Below are 17,805 nucleotides of genomic sequence, written 5' to 3' on the forward strand. Positions count from 1 at the left end.
GAATAATTATGGAATTATTAAATTATAGATCAAGAATATATATTAGAATTACCTACAATAATAATACCTAAATCTAAGTGGTTTTCACATATTAACTCACTTCATTTTCAGAACAACGCTCTCAGCTAGATTCTGTAATTAGTCCCATTTTACAAACAGAGAGATTAATGTATAGAAAAGTCACTTAATGCACACACCTAATAAGTGGCAGAACAAAAATTTTAACCAGGAAATCTGATAATAACATCTCTGTCCTAACCAGTACTTTTTTACCCAACCCATTCTCCCATAGTTTATAGTTTTAAAAAAACGGAATTCTAGAAATTTCAGAAACCGAATTCTTGTTCAGACAAATTATCCAAGAATTTTAATATTTTTGCGTTATTCATTTTATACATGTATATTATTGTGTTGATTTTATTGGTAAACATTGCAAACTCTGGAAAGTGCTGTTAGTTTCTTTGGAGGCTCTTCAGAGAAGGACTAAAATTATGTGCATCTTAATAGAAGTAAAGAGCTCATCCAAACCTAAAAGTAACATGGAAGAAAGCAATACCTACCTTCCGATATTTTGAACTCCTTTGACAATTATGTGGATAGAAATGGGAGGACTTTGTGACAATTCAATTTCTTTACTCAGCTAATCAAGATTGATGACTTTCTGTTTACATTACAAAGGGTAAGATAACTATTTCACAGGAAATGTTTTCACAATTGAATTCCATAAAACGTATGTCAAGTGCCTTATTACCAGCCAGGCCTCTGATCTGGAATGGGTGAAATAGGCCACATGTAGAGGTCATTTGATAAAGTAGAAAGACCACAGGCCTGAACATCAAGAGTCCAGGCCTATATAGTATCAGCTCACTTATTAATGAGCTTAGACATGGCTTAAGCATTTTTACTTTGTTGAGGCTTGGTTTCTTCACTGGTGAAATATGCAAGGCACCTCAAGTTGTTTTAGAAGATTTAATAAGCTTCTGATACCTCCTCCTCTGTAACGAGAAGTGAAGAGGAGGATAGCCATCAGCTCGTTCCATCATCACATGACGTAGATGAGGTGTCTGTCCAATGGGATGGAGGCCCCCAAATGTGGGGCAACCACCGGGTGTATGTTGGCGGTGCGGGAGGGGAAAGGATTCACCTGAGGCAGAACAAAGGAGATAGAAGTTTATGGAATACACCACAAGGGAGCAGCAGGGAGGACAGCAGAGGAGAGACTGTGCAAGGAGGCAGTGTGGGTGGGGGCTGTGTTTAAAGAGGGGGAAGGTGAGGAGGTATGGTGACATATGACGTATGGAATTTTCCCATTTTGGGTAACTACGCTTGGTTGTAAGTAGCCCACTGGTTAGTTAGGGCCTGTAGATATTTTGAGGTGGGTCACCTGCCTGTCTGTGGGCCCTTTCTACATTCTGTTGCTCAAGCGTTTGCCTAAAAGCGGCCTCTACAACAGACAGCCCATTGGTATTCCACATCAGGTCACAAGACATACTTTCACCTTTCAACACAGAAATGTTCTGGGAAAGAATGGTCATTTCAAGGCTCCTCAAAGACTTGAGCTGGCACATAGGAATATGGCTTCTTTTTTAAAAAGGGAGATGGAGACAGGATTTGATTCACTACAGGAGTCTGAAGTCCATTATGCAGAAATTCTCATGATGCCCAGGGAAATCCCTTCTTTAGAAACTCTCTGGAAAGCCAGCTTGCCTCTACCTGAAGCTTTTTCAGACCTGACTCTATCCCTCACGTCTGTTGCTCTTCAGCTTTATTTGGTCCTACTGGTGATTTCATTAACCCTTGATACCTGCCACTTGCTCTGACCTGCATTGTACTTAACTCTAACTATCCCTCAAGCTTAGGCTGATCTGTACCTCGCTTTACTCAACTAACTTCAAAACTCTCCACTCAATGCCACTCATATATTACCTGGTATACAACCACTACAACCCTTCCCATAGCACCTGGCCTGGCTGTATTTTACAACCACGCAGCAAAGTGTTGAAACTCATTTTGGTATTTATATAAATCGGTGGGGGCGGGGGAGTGACACGGCTTAAACAATGATATTGTTAATGTGAAGATAGGCTACCACCCAGCAGTTCTTTAAGATCTAAATAGAAAATTTAAATATACATTAGGACATTTGTGTTTTCCTTACTCTTTCAAATTTTTGAGAGTGATGTGACGCTCCCAGCAACTGAGGTTGTGTGATTGATTGTAACTTGTCTGTAGCTCTCTGGGACCTTCCTGAAAATGAAATCGACCATCTTTGAGTGATAATGTCAGTGGGATAGAATGTGTCACTGGATAATGGTCTCCTGCTGCTGCATAAATGGCAAGGCAAGCCAAAGGTATTTATAGGGGAAAAATTTCATACTAAGCTAAGATTTTTACTTTCAATGCAAAAGATACTAAATCTGGGGTCAGCTCTCGCTACTCTAGCATATGCTGGATGCAGATACCATGGACATGCAAGACAAGCTATGATATGTAGTGATCGATTTTTGCGTAAATCCATATTCTAATTGGCTTAAAAACTTGAGTTCTTGTGCATTTAAACAAACCCTAAATAAGATTAGTTTCTCAGAAATAAAACACTTCTTTAACTATGATATTTTTAACACTTAGCCAGTTTCTCTTAGATTACTGCAAACACTTTTGCAATCTATGTTTTTTTATATACTAGAAGTTGAGTAAATAACAGACACCTAGAAACTACATTAGTCCATTTATTCTATAATGAAAAAGTATGAGATATTAATATTAGCAGAAGCATGCAAACTCCCAAATAAGAAATAATTTATATTTTGTATAATTTATCTTGTGAGAAAAGATGCACATGCATTGCAAATCGTTAATAAAAACTTATAATTCATTAAGAAGATATTCTAAATAAAACATATGTAATATGTATCAGATAGTATAGCAGAATTACATAATTTTCTTTCCCGGAATTTAACAAAAAAGTTATACTATTAGTTCTGTGTTATAGGACAACCATTTAAGATTGGGTTTTCTCTGTAGGGAAAGCAGTAAAATGAAATATAGATCCATAACATAAAATATATTGGCCAATGACAAGTAATGTGTAAATCTAGGTAACACTATTTCCTCAGAACACACTAGGAGAAGAAATTGCCCTGAAACGTGTCAATACAGTAGCTTTTTCTGAGGTTTTTGCTGGTGGCAGTCATTAAAGAAGACATTGATATAATTTGTAACAAGAATATATGGACATATAAAAGACGCTATTTTGTGAACCATTTGAAAGAGGTTAGTGTAAGTTCAGATACAGACACCTTTTAATAAACCAAGGCCATAAAAGGAGAGGAGTTCCTAAATAATCAAAAATCATGATTAAAAAATATTCCCAAGTATTTAGAATGAATAAAGCATATTTCTTTAAAACACCACACAATCATTAAGAGCTCATTTAGTGTTCTATTTATGATTTTGTGAAAAATTGATTTAGTACACTCATTTGAATATACAAAAATCTTACCCATTTTTAGGTAAAAATTAAAACAAAAAAACTGTTGAAACAGTCCATTGTCTACTTTTGGGGCTTAGCTGAGCTCTCCCTTTATGTAAGAGACCCTGAGTTAGGTAGATTCCCAGCCTCTGCTGCCCATGATGTTGTTCTTGCCTTATTTTCCCACCACCCATGTTTGCCTGATTCTCAGTATTGGAAATCGTTGTCATTCACACTCTTTGTTATTTGGTTGGTTATTGCTTTATTCTTAGGAAAAGCTATTGCCATAGGAAAATGTACACAGAGCCTGAATCAAAATAATCTATTGATCGCAGGCTACAAGAGAGAAAAGGGACCCTTAGTATATATCAACATTACTAGATACATAATTGTTGGGGGGTTATTACTATGGTTGCACTAAAGTGTTGTCTCAGAGGAGAAACTGAACAATTTATCTATGGTTTAATATTTGTTCATAGAATGTCCAAATAAGTGAAAAGAGCAATTATTTTTTGGGGGGGGTCATCATTTACCCACTTTTATGGCACAGCGTAGTTAAATTATGAACGAGAATACTCACACAATGTCAAATGTATAGCTGATAATGTAAGTCAAGTTCAGTAAGTTTTGGAAATAAGATGGAGTTTCACTGGCTTAATGTGTTTTCCAGTGATATGATAAGGTCTTGCAAAGAAATACTGACTCTTTCAAACTAATAGTTGTATTTAAAGTAATACTTTAATAAAGTAATAAGAAAATAAAAATAATACTCTAAAAGAATAAATAGCTTTAAAGAATAAACTGTTGCATTAAAATGTATCTGCCTCACACTTAGGTGGCAGCATTGGTACAGGGCCAGGCTTACCCCCAGGGTGAAATGGCAGGGGATTCGATGGTGCGATTTTTGAAGAGTGTGGGAAGGGTATTCATTGACCTGTCATTAGTGATAGTGATTAGTGAGTCACTCCATTGGGCTAAGCATTTCCTATTTCTCGAAATCCTCTTTTAAAATATAAATAACTCTGTGGAGAGCAATGATAAACTAATAATTCAGAATCTGTTCATATTATCAGATGCTTTTCTTGTTGGTGTGAACTATTGAGGGCAGCCATGTAACCCTAATCCTTAAATTAATGCTAGGGTTGAGGAAAGAATGAGTGAAGGAGTGAGCAACAAAAGACGAGAATAGATGAAGGATGAAAAGACACCCAGAACAGCAAGGCAATAGGGTGAATGTTGAACCTCCCAACTTCTCAGTTGTGCCTTTGGTCCTCTTGGGTATTGCTGATATTCATTTCAACCAGGTATACTGTTCAAAAATGGCATTCTAAAAACTATATGTAAGATTTCACATGTTACCTTTTATAGGTGTTTCTTCTGAATACAAGCATGATTGATAAATATGACAACAACATTATGCAAGACATAATTTGAATGGTTAAAAATGATTATTCACCAACTATTTTAAGACTTGTATTTTGTAGAAAGAAGGCTTATGAGGATATATCCTACTGGAAAGTTCCTGGTATCTACTAATACGCTGCTTACTATATAATCACTCTTTGCATAGATACAGCAAAATTTAATTACTATAATAAAAATAACCATAGCTAATGTTTAATAAGCACTTATCTTGTACAAATTACTATTTTTTCCTCTTATGTTTTATCTTTTTTACAGGTATAGACATTTAAAATTCTCTATTAATTTCATACACGAATTATTTAAAAAATAAAAACCTCATGCAGGAACGCCTCAGTCTGCATGTCAGTGTAAACTTGATAGGCCTTTTAAATGATACAGACTTTCTGTTAGTTGTGCCTTGTGGGTTTCTACACTTAAACTACATATTCTAACACTTATGCTAAAGTCAAGCTGTTTCCATCTGTTTAGGCTACACATTGCATCACTTAGTAGTACAAAAAGAGCAGTTTTTCTTAGACTCCTGGGACAAAAATCACACAGAATTCATAAGAGATCCAATACATAAAAATTCATTTCCTGAGTAGGAGCGCTGTGATGCCATGTTGCAAAAACTATTACTTTTTTCATTGTGTTTATAATAAAGAAGTCAAGCGGCCATACCCTTCAGGGCTGGACACCTCATCACCTTCCTTGAAGGCAGGCGCAGCACTCGGCCACGGCATGTGGAGTTAATTACTCTGGGCATCGGGCTGCTGAGCACCAGGATGACCGTATTTGTGGCTCTTTGTATCGTGTGCTATGATGAAGGCAATTCTTCTACGATCCACCCCGCCGGGGACGCTGAACAGAGCACAGGTTCCGGGGTGCAAGGAGAACAGCTCAGCGCCATCTCTCAGGGACGCCTGTCTTCGCAGGTAACCATTTGATAGAGACGGACGAGTCTTCAGTCAAACTGTCATCCTTCAGGTTCAGTTGGCTCCGAAGTCCAAAGGTTGTGGCTTCAGTGAGAATTTCGGCATTGTGGTGGCTCCTGCAACACCTTGCGGATCTGTCGTCTGTGAGGCCGGGTCACTCCAGGTGCAATTTCTACAAGCAGTATGCAGCCGTGCAAACAGGACACCGTGCAGTTCCGGGCGCGCAGCAATCCCGGTGACTGTTATCTGTTGGATTGCAGGAGCTTATTAAAATTCCCAGGAATCATTCACTGGCAAAGGGCTATATTTAACCCTTTCAGAAGTATTTTTGAAAATACGGTTCTGTGATAAAATAATCTTCCTGCAGAAAGAGAACGTGCGCTTGGGAAGCCAAGGCAGAAATGTAAAGTGGATAACATGCTTCTTTGGTGCAGGGCTATCCCCACGTCTCTTACCTCCATCTAATCTGCGTTATAGAACCTCTGCCATCATCCCTAGGACCCCGATCTCACAGGAGCTAATGTGAAGAACTAATTGACACTCAAATAGTAATGACAGTGTGTTGTGGTATATTGAGATATTTATGTGATTATATATGCTCTTTGTTATATATCTTTTTCATTTGTTATTATTTAAAAAGACTCTACCTGGGGTGCCTGGATGGCTCAGTAGGTTAAGCGTCAGACTCTTGATTTTGGCTCAGGTCATGATCTCAGGGCCATGAGATTGAGCCCTGAGTCGGGCTCCACACTGGGCATGGAGCCTGCTTGAGATTCTCTCTCCCTTTTCCTCTGTTCCCCCCACCCCCCCCCCACTCGCACACATGCACATGTGCGCTCTCTCTCTAAAATAATAATAATAAATAAAATAATAAAATAAAATAAAATAAAATAAAAAGGCTCTACAGTAGTCAATAAATGTTTTTGAGAGAGGAGAGAGAAGGAGAAAAGAACAAAAGGAAGAAAAAAAGAAAGGAGGAGGAAGAAGGGAGAGAGACAGACAACACACCATACACTACTGGTAGAATCTAGAGTTAAAATGTTGGGTTTGAACTCTGCTTTGATGCTTACATGTGTGTAAGACCCCAGTTCATGTCCCAGTACATATACATTTAAGTGTTTCTTCCAATTCAGCGTGAAAGGCTTTTGTTAGATTCATTGGGAAAAATACCACCTAGAAGGACTTTTTATTTAGGGAGGTAAATTTAATTTCCTAATAGAGAATAGAGCTTATTTGTAGATTTTTCCAATTATATAACAAAAAACCAGACTCCTGTGTCTGTGTTAGTATATGACTTGGACTACTACACCAATAATTAGTTGCGAATATTAATAAGGTTCAGGGAGAGTTACCCTGAAGAGGTAACTTACATATTATTTTCACTTATGGAGGAAAAGAATGACTGTAAGAAAATTAGAAAAGACAAATGTTAATATATATCTGTTGGACTTAATACCATAATTGAAATACAAAATATTTTATGCATTTTATGTTTTGAGATAACCAATAATGATAAGCTACTTAAATCAGGGAAAAATATAATTCAATATCAAATAGATTATGCAGAAAAAATGATGAGCATATCTTAAGGCAGTTATTAAAAGCATTAATCTGAGGGATAAAGAAAATGGAGAGAGAGAGAGAGAGCATGTTGAGAAAGGTGATGAGAAATACAATAATGTTTAGAATTTTCCATTCCCTTTCCACCAAGATTTTGGAATATGAATTCAGTTACTGGGGTTTATGTATCAACCCCTCTCCCCCACCATGATGAATTTGACTGTGTGACTTGGCCAATGGAATGTGAGAACCATGCCCAAGATTAGGCATTAATAAGCATGGTATCTTTCCATTCCACCCTTTAGGGAAGTGATCTTAATTTCCAAGTATTGAGAAGATTTGAGGATTTTTTTCCTTTATATATCAAATCATACATAACTATATTTCTGTATGTGCTCTGGATGAATACATCAATAATATGTTACAATATAATCAGATCAGTTTCAGGGCTTTAGGGATGGGGAACAGGGATTAAAGAGAACCCTGAGTGGGGTACATAGAAGATCTGATGTGCTTATATTTGAGGAAAAGAAACAATGAGTAATGAAACACACCTATTCTCTGCATTTTACTTAATCGGGTACCTGTGCTGTGATATGATGTGTTGGGCCTAGGAGAAAAGTGATATATAATTTATCTATTGCTGTATTGCAAATTACCTCAACTTAATGTCTTGAAACAACAATCATTAATTATCTCACATTTATAGGTCAGGAATTTGGGTGCAGTCTAGCTGGCTGGTTCTGACTAGAGGCCCTCATGAGTTGCAGTCAAGATGTAGGCGGGACTGCATCTTCTGAAGCCTTGTGAGTCTGCTGCTAAGAAGGCTGGTTCACACAGCTGTCAGCTGGAGATCTCACTCCTTCACTGGCTGGAAATCTTCATTCCTCTCCGCTTTGCCGCTCTCCCAGGGCTGCCGACTGCCCTTCATGCATGGCAGCCGACTTCCCTAGGGAGATGGTGAGAGAATCCCAGGTGCGATTTAGAACCTAATCTAGAAAGTGACATATCATCATTTCTGCTATATTCTATTAGTCACACAGATAAACTTTGGTACCTTGTGGGAGGGGGCTACACAAGGGTGCAAACCTCAGAAGGAGGGATCATTGGGGATCAACTTGATGGCTAGCCACCACAGAATGGTTATATAAGCAGTGGGACAAGGAGTTTACTTAGGGTAGTGATGTTGGAGTACATCAAAGGGAGCATGGCTAAGGCTGGGGAGAATGACATTATTTGAATGAAGAAGAGCAAACTTGAAAGTATACTTATTTCTTAGGAGGTAATTCCCATGATTACATCAAGACAAAAAAAAAAAAACAGACCTTATTATTGGTCACCTGTTGATACCTGTTCCATCATCTGAGCTGGTGCCTTTCGATGGATCGTCTAATACAATCTCCAGGGTGAAAACTTTCTCTGGCTTTTGGTCTCTGCAGAGCCCTTTTTTTCATGTCAACTCAGCAATATATATTTTTTAAAGATTTTATTTATTTTTTGACAGAGAAAGACACAGCGAGAGAGGGAACACAAGCAGGGGGAGGGGGAGAGGGAGAAGCAGGCTTCCTGCCAAGCAGGGAGCCCGATGCAGGGCTCGATCCCAGGACCCTGGGACCATGACCTGAGCCGAAGGCAGATGCTTAACAACTGAGCCACCCAGGTGCCCCTCAGCAATACATTTTAAAAGCTGTTTTATAATGTTTGATTTTGTCTTTTAATTGTTGCAGCTGAGAAGGTCTTTCAGGGTCTCTACTCTGCTATACCACCAGAATAGGAAGTCTGCCTCTTACTACCTGGCAACATAGTATATTGAGTTAGGGCTCAGACACAAGAATTAAACTGGTGGGTTTGAACTCTAGTCCCACCACTTATAAGCAGTACAATTTTGAGTGGGTTATTTAACTTCTCTGTATCTTTGTTTCTTTACTTTAGCAATATTAGAGTAGTAACTTAACAGTATTGTAAAGTCTAATTCGCTTATCTATTTCATCTACTCAGAACCGTGTCTGGCATATAGTAAACATTTAATAAATAGCTACCATTAAGCCTTTAATGGCTGTTAAATGTTAAATATTATCTTCTATGTGAAGCCTAATAAAATTCTTTCAGGTAAAATTCTTTCTTTTTCTATACTCTTGAGTCTCTTTTTGTTCCAATGGCAGCTGTGATATTATTTTTACTTGTATACATGCCACTATGAGCTTGATTAGCAGGTTTTACCCAACTTTGTATGTGCTTCTTATATGTACCATGCAGGTTGCTGGATGGATGGATGGATGGATGGATGGATGGATGGATGGTCTTTACGCCGCAGGTGGAAAGAATCAATGAATCCAGTTGAAAAGTTGAAAACTTGGAACTTACTGAAGTCTTGAGGCAATAAGAAAAGATTTTAATAGCAAGGAGAAAATTGATGTTAAACTGTCCTCTCTTCAGGGAAGAGGGTCATAAACAATGTTAAAGGGCCACTAAAATCTCAGTAGTTTTTATATTTTCTTCATCTGTCTGTTGCAGACCAAGACATATAATCCATAGTATTAACTTCTCTCAAAGCAGCAGAACTTTAATTCCTTACTCTGGTTACGGTGTCTATTTTGGAGGAAAAAAATATTATTTTAAAAAGAAATAAGTTATTAGCCTTTACCAAGACATCCTTCTGCAAACCAGTAATTTCCCTAAAAATGCAAATCTGATTCCATTTCTGATAGACGGTTGACTTAGCTATTTGAATTTTCTGAAAGAAAAAAACAATATTTCTGTAGAAAAGTCTCCTGTGAGTAAAATGATGATAGGACAGCCAGAAAGATGATGAGAACAACCCTGGCTGAATTGTTTGATCCTTCATTCCTATTTACTTTTTGCAGTGACATTTTTGTTGGAAGGTCTAATGTTTTTTAGGACCAGGTGAATTTATCCTTATGATGTGATAAGTGGGACACACAGATGGGTTTGTCCTTTGCTTGTGCCAGAGATTGACCTCTGCTTCGTTGGGTTGTCCTGCCATATTCATCGTCCCATACCAGCTGACGATCCACTTCCAGATACACTCTTGTGTCATACCTTTCAGAATGCGGGGAAGGATTTCCTTCTGCTTTGACCCTCCAAGTGGCCCCAAGTGACGTATTTTCACTATTAACTTCCATCTCTAACACACACCCATAGATACACCTATGTCGGTCTCATTGGCATGATCCTTGTGAAAAGCATAGCATTTAAGACCCACGTATGGCCTTCGAAGGTTCATAAACTACTGTCAGCCTGCCTCTTAGAAAATGAAAAATCAAATGACAACACAACAACAACAAAAGCAAAGGAGAAGACGCCGGGCCTTGCTATTCTGAAGATGTCTTTTTGAAAGAGTAGTTTCTATGGGGGAAAAGCAGAAAATGGGACAAAACTACTCCTACGAAATCCACAGGGCAAGTAACCCATCGATCGGTAATTAAACCTTTACTTGCCGGTGATCCAAAGCAGATGTCTACTAAAGGGCAGCCACGTTTCCACGCATTCTCAGAAAGCAATGAGCTGAAGGATATCATATTCTATTGTGTGGCAGGTGTGTTCCGACTCATCAGGAGCTGCATGGAACACTTTTTTTTTTTCCAACTGAGCAATTTGTCTATTTACTTCAATTTAAACTTTGCAATACCTCCTGGGATTAGCCAGCTTTTTCTACAAGGAAGAAAATTAACATGCTTACGGAGCAGGTTTTCCTGAGCTATCACAGAATGGAAAGGCAGCTGCCATCTCCTCTAAAACAAAGGCAGCGGCAGAATGGGGGGAAAAACACCTCAGAAAACCCTATATTCTGTTAACACCTTCCTTGCCTTTGCAAAACAAAAACCTGTTAACACCTTCCTTCCCTTTGCAAAACAAAAACCTGTTCCATCATCAGAACAGACAACCATGAAGGTAATGCTTCAAGAGAACTAAAGGAGGTGAGATTCTGAACGGTTTTGCTTGAATTGTTCGTTTAATGCATATTTGGCCCAGACTAAAAGGAAAATATCAGGTTATCCTGACACAATTTCCCAAGTCACTTGAATTTTCCTTTAAAGAAATTAGAGAAACATGCATGCCCTTAAGATGGGGCAATACATTTTTTTGTGCAGTGCTCAAGAATTTAAAAAGCCTATGTAGTGTTAAATGTTTAATATTTTTATTTCAATACATTATTTCCTATTAATTGTCCAGAAAGAAAAAACCTATATATTTGTAAATAACATCACCTTTATTTTTACTATTCTTCTCGACCTTCCTACCTTAGTTGAAAAAGTTCAAGATTCTTGTCATTTATAATGGTATTTCTGTTTGAGCTTTTTTTTTTTTATTCTTTGTTTCCTCACAGTTTACAAAGCAAAGCACTTGCCATTAGTCTCTCTAGACAGAACATGTGAAGGTCGGGTATTACTTCTATTAATATCAGTCACTATTTGGAGAAAGGAGAGTGTGTGTTAGAACACTTACACCGATGCATTTGCTACACTAATTATCTAAGTGGTAGAAGACAACACTTCTACCTTATGGAATAGGATTAATAAGGCAAAGCATTCCAAGTATATTCAAACAAAGATGAAAACTGACAAGTATCTGTGAAATCCATATTAAACCCAGTTGAAGCCCATGTGATGTGTGTGCTGTACTGAAACCTCAGAAATTCTGTGCCATATGTAAAAATGAAATTTAAGAGCATGAGCTTTCTTCATATAGGGCCTTTAATTTATTGAAGGAAATAAAATGTCCATATTGAGTGTCTCTTAATGTAGGAAAAATAAAATTAAAAATCTGAAAAATCTTTCCAGCAAAACCTATCTCTCAAGATTGTACTTTTCTTTATATATGTACTAGAATGGAAATGTATTAGCCTGTTCATAAGCTTAACAAAGGTTATATGAATTTTCCTAAAACAGATGTGCATTCCATGTAAAAGTTGTGAACTCCTTAAGAACTATTTCAATTCTTCTGTTTTGGACTATAAATGAGCATATTCTTTCCCCATAGACCAAGATATTTAAGCAGGTATTTTTCTGGAAGAAAAATCACATGAAATTTTATCATAACCAAAATCAACTCGTTAATATTTCTCTACAATTACTCTACTTTGAATATTTTTGAATGCTTTCTTTAAAAGCCAAGAAGTTGAGGATGTGCTCTGTCATTCACACTTTTTATGCATATTCTGAATATATCATACATCTTAAAAATACCGATAAAACATCATTCACATTGAAATATTGTGACTTATAAGATGCTCACATGCCAGTTTTAAGTCTGCCACGTGAATGTGACCTGACCTTATGATACATATGTATGAAAAATTTTAAAGATAGGAGAGTTAACTCTCATCTGCCATATAAAATATAACTGAATTTGGCCATTTTAAAAGATTGGCTCTAACCCTGTTCCAGTCATCTATTGACACAAAACAAACCACTTCAAACTTAATGGCTTAAAATGACTAAAAGCATTTATTTTGTTCACAGATCTGCAATTTGGGCAAAGCTTAGTGGGAAAGTTTTTCTCTGCCTCATGTGTCGCCAAGTGGAGTAGCTCAGAGGCTGGAAGCAACTTCCTGACTGGGGCAAGAGTCCTCTAATGTACAGGCTGACAAACTATAGCCCATGAGCCACATCTGACCTACCAGCTCTTTTTTGTAAATAAAGTTTTATTGGAACACAGCCTTGCTCATTTGTTTATGTATTATTCTGGCTACTTTTGCACTGTAACAGGAGAGCTGAGGATCTGTGGCAGAGACTATTAATAGCCCTATATGACCTGCAATGAAAATATTTACTAGCTGCTCCTTTGCAGAAAAACAAATAAACAAACAAAAAACCATGTGCTGACCTCTGAGATAAAAAGCTCCTTTATTCACATATTTGGAGGTTGATGTTGGGTGTTGATTAGAACCTCAGCTTGGGCTGTGGCCAAAATTCCTACACAATCTTCACCATGTAGCACTTTGGTTTTCTTATAACATGGCTGCTGGGTTCCCAAAGTGAGCACCCCAAAAAATAAGAAATGGGAAAAGTTAGTCTCCTAAGCCCTGATCAGTAACATAGTCCAGTTTTAAGGAAAAGAGAATTCATACTTCTATCTCTTAAAAAGAAGAGTGTCAAAGAATTTAGAGATTATGTTTTAAAATCACCATACACCCATAGCAAAATTTCAACAATATATATTCAAACATTTATGGCATAGAAATTACTTATATATTCTCCAAATGTTTACCAAACCCATATAATATAGAATACATCTTTAACAAAACAGATATAATCCCTGCTTAAAGGGGCATATACATTAGCATGGGTGAAAGGTGAATAATAACCATGCAAATGACAAAAAAAATGAACATAGTAATTTTAGGGAACAATAAGTATTACAACAGAGAGCAAATGGAATAGTTAGGAGGGGGACTACTTTTGTTCAGGGAGGGTCTTGATCCATTGATAACATTCTAGCTGACAATAAATGGCTAATTCTAAAACAATGTGATTGCCAAGGATACCAGGCAAAAAGAAAAGGCAAACTTTATTTTTTTAAATAAAAGCAAGCTTAGAATATTCAAGGGGCAGAAAGAAGACAAGAGTGACAAAAGCATAATCGGTAAGGGACCAAAAAGAGACCCAGTCAAAGAAGTAGACAGGAGTCAGACCACATAGATCTTACAGATAATGTAGAATTTTGTTCTAAGCCTAATGGGAAGACATTGGATTATGATAAGGGAGTGGAGTTCTTTGCTCTCACTTTTAAAATTTATTCTGACTATTATGGAGAATGGATTATTAGGTTAGAGCAGAGGAGATAAAGAGGGCATTTAGCCAAAGAGGAGATGAAGATGGTAACCAGGCAAAAGAAAGACCAAGTGTAAAATAATCACTATAGTCAAGGTAAGAGACAATAATGATTCCAATTGGGGAGCCAGCAGATGAGATGAAAAGAAATAGAATGAAAAGAATTTTGAAAATAAAGCTAGCAGGACTTAATGTGTGTGTGTGTTGGGGGAGGGGTGGTGGTATGAAGAAACAAGTGAGACAGCATAGTGAATTACTTTTGAAACTCAAGTTTGCTTAGCTGTGACCTCAGCTGAGATGGAGGACTCCTCATTTAGTAGTTGGAACTCAGCTTCTCCTGGCAAGGACTTTCCTTCTCTGACAGTCTAAATCTAACAAAACTGAAGTTAATAATAGCCCTGGAGATATCATCTCTAATAGCCCAGGAACCAGCAGGGCTTGCTTTATGTGTAAGTGACATACATGTTGGCCCATATTGAATGATTTCAGAGGGACTAAAAATGGCCTTTTGGGAATTATTCAGATCTCTTCTACATGTGTTCTCATCACATAAATTTTTCAGAGAAGGAATAGAAACAGAATTTACAACCAAACTGAGCTTCTCAGAAAACTCCTTGCTCAACTAGCATCTGAACCTAGACTGGTTTGTGTCTGAACTTTGACTTTTATTTCTCACAAATAAGGCTATTCCTGTGCTTGAGTCTACAAATGTAAAATGGAAGGACTCGGGGTCTCTTCCCCTGGACCACGGCCCCATGCATATGCCACTAGCATAGTTGCATTGTGTGCCTCTTGGTGAGATAATGAGGGAGCGAGGGATTATGTTAACCTTTGCCTTTAAATGTCCCTAATGAAACATATTCATTAGGCCATATCACATGATACTAACCTCACCACAGAAAATGATGAAAAGGGAGCAATCAGGGGACTCCTCAGTTTTTGATGTGAGCCAAATAGTGCCACTTACCGAGATGGAGAAGAAAAAGAACAGCAGGTTTTATGCGTGTCTGTGGAAAGGGGGAAGCAAAATGAGAATTAAGAATTCCATTTGATTAGCTATTACATATTATAGTCACAGTTGCCAAGTAGAGAGCTATACTGAATCACAGAACTCTGAAGAAGACTAGAAAAGAAAAAAAGATAAGTTTAATACCATCACAAATACACCATCAGTCATCAGATATCCTCCATTGGGTGTAATAAGAATGAGAGTTCTGGAAGAGGCAGGTAGCTCATGGTAGGCTTGAGAGCCTCTGATGGTCTCTGGTCTCTAAGAGCTCCTGCCTGATGGAGAGAAAGGTACACTTCCTGCCATAGCTTTGGAAAGTGGTAGCCTTGGAAAGAAAGAAGACTAAAAACAAAAGTTTTGAGATATTGGAAATATTTTTTAACTGCATTCTGCTCCAGAGGCTGGGTTCGATCAAAAACCAATATATAAAAAATGTTTACAAACTTCCAACCCAATTTGGTCACCAGCAGACTAAGTATAGGACTCAATCTAAGGAAAATGTAGAAAACTCTTCAAGAGCAGAAGCTACTTCTTATCACCTCATTGTTTTTTTGTTTCTTTGTCTTCCAATCTGGGAGAAAGGCTGGGAAGGGAAGAGAGATTGAGGAAAACCCCAAGAGCAGGTATCTCCAGCCGTGAATTCAAACTCAATAAAAGGCAAGACCAACAAGGAATGAAAGAATGTCTATGGTATTAAAAGGTGAGCAGGGCATATAAGAAAAAGTACATGATAGCCCTCATTGTGGATCCCCCCTTATCCACTATGGGTTAATAATCCTTGGACAAATCCTTGGGTTTTCTGTGTTTCCCCTATTTATTCAGGAAGAGAGTGGGAGAAGGTCCTGTACAGTGACAGCTGAAGATGGGCATGCAAGCTCACATTCAGGACCACATCTGAAATCCTCTGTTAAGAGTGTACTATCACCTTGAAGTAGGAGAACCATACAAGTCCAATGATAACTCCCATAGCTAGGGCACACCCAACTATGAGATATAATCTTTGATTTGTTGTAGGGTTAAAATGAGTTAATGCACGATCAAGTGCTTGGAACATTTCCAAGTGCACAGTAAATATTCATTAGCTATTCGTTAACGGTATTATTTCTATTTTAGAGTTGCTCATGTCCTTGACTTCAATTATGTTTTATCTTAATTTTTTTTCTTGACAATGACATTGGCATTTACAACGTCAAACCTGATGCCCCAGCCTGTGAGGAGTGACACTCTACCAAAAAAGATTTTAGAGCTGGTAAAACAAATCCTCATGTTAAAAACAAATGTCTGAAGACAAGAATGTGTAATAGAAAAGACAGTTTACACATGTCTGAATTCAGCTTCTCCTCATCTCACTAAAAGTGGACACAACAAGTGCTGAAATAATACATTCAGATGCTTTCCCCTGAATGCCCTGTAACAGCATTTCAAACATTTTCAAAAGTAGTCTTTTTCTGCTTCAAGATATAGCTCCAAATTTTGATGATGAACAGAGATCCCAGTTCGCTTGCTTAGATTTTAGTCTTCACATTTGCTGAAACATAGCTAAATGAGATTTAGGAAGACACAATACAAATAGCCTTGCACCAAAGATTTCAAATCAAATGCCTCTGGTTCTATTTCCAGCTGTCTACATGTACCTTTTTATAGTTGTCAACTTCACTATTCCTTTTAGAAAAGGAAAGGAGTCCAGCTGCCCTGATTCATAGTTCCTCAGGCTTCACCTCAGGAATTTCTCTGCTCTGGCCAAGACTGAAGATGACTTGAGGGCCTTATGCCAGTAGCCTGTTAGTGAGCATAAATGATAATGCTAGAGGTATCATCTTCAATGGTCCTGGTACCAGGAGGCCTTGCTTTATGTGTAAGTGACATAGATGTTGGCCCACATTATATGATTTCAAGGGAATTTAAAATGACCCTTCAGGAACTTCTTGAATCTCTTTTGCATATTTTCTAATTACAGAAATTATTCATAGAAGGAACAAAAACTCAGAGATGATAACTAAAAATTGGGATGGGAAACAAGTCATGTACTTAAATTCACCTTATGGTCATTTTACATATCTATATATGTCATATAATGCCATATATATTACATACCATACAACAGAACCTCTCCCTAATAACATGTATTGCTGTGGGAAGCATGACAAGGGTTCCACATCTCCGGGCTGAAGAAAATGTGGAGAAGATAGAAAATCCCACATTGGGGGCAAGGAAAGGAAGGGACAGAGGGGAGGAGGAAGAAAGGAAGGCACAAAGAGGGGAAAGTTGGGAGGATAGAAAACAGATTTGGCTTTCATAAGATAATAGGAAGGATATATTAGTCTTTGTCCCTTGGTTCCTGGCACAGAGCTCCTGAAACCCTTGCAACTTCCTAAGTGATAAGGGAACTAGGAACATGTTTTGTTCTACTATTTGGTCTTTGACGCCAGATTCCTGACAAATTGCTCCTGAAACCCTTGTGATTTCCTGGGTGATATGAGTGTGTTTTGTTCTAAAGAGGTGACTCTTGATGGGTTCCTGGATGGCTTCTAGATGAGGGATGGTCACTGGAAAAACCAAGCCATGATAAGAAGCTTAGAATTTTCAGCCCTGACCTGCATTCTGTTGAGAAGGGAGAAGAACTGAAAATGG

At 37.8% G+C, this 17,805-nt stretch overlaps 1 pseudogene; it reads left to right on the forward strand.

Moving 5' to 3' along the window:
* The first annotated feature begins 5,661 nt into the window (after window positions 1-5,661).
* Window positions 5,662-17,805, forward strand: part of LOC118541330 (U2 small nuclear ribonucleoprotein B'' pseudogene) — a 43,141-nt pseudogene continuing 30,997 nt past the window's right edge.

This window comes from Halichoerus grypus, chromosome 13, assembly GCF_964656455.1.
Source record: "Halichoerus grypus chromosome 13, mHalGry1.hap1.1, whole genome shotgun sequence".
Lineage (NCBI taxonomy): Eukaryota > Metazoa > Chordata > Mammalia > Carnivora > Phocidae > Halichoerus > Halichoerus grypus.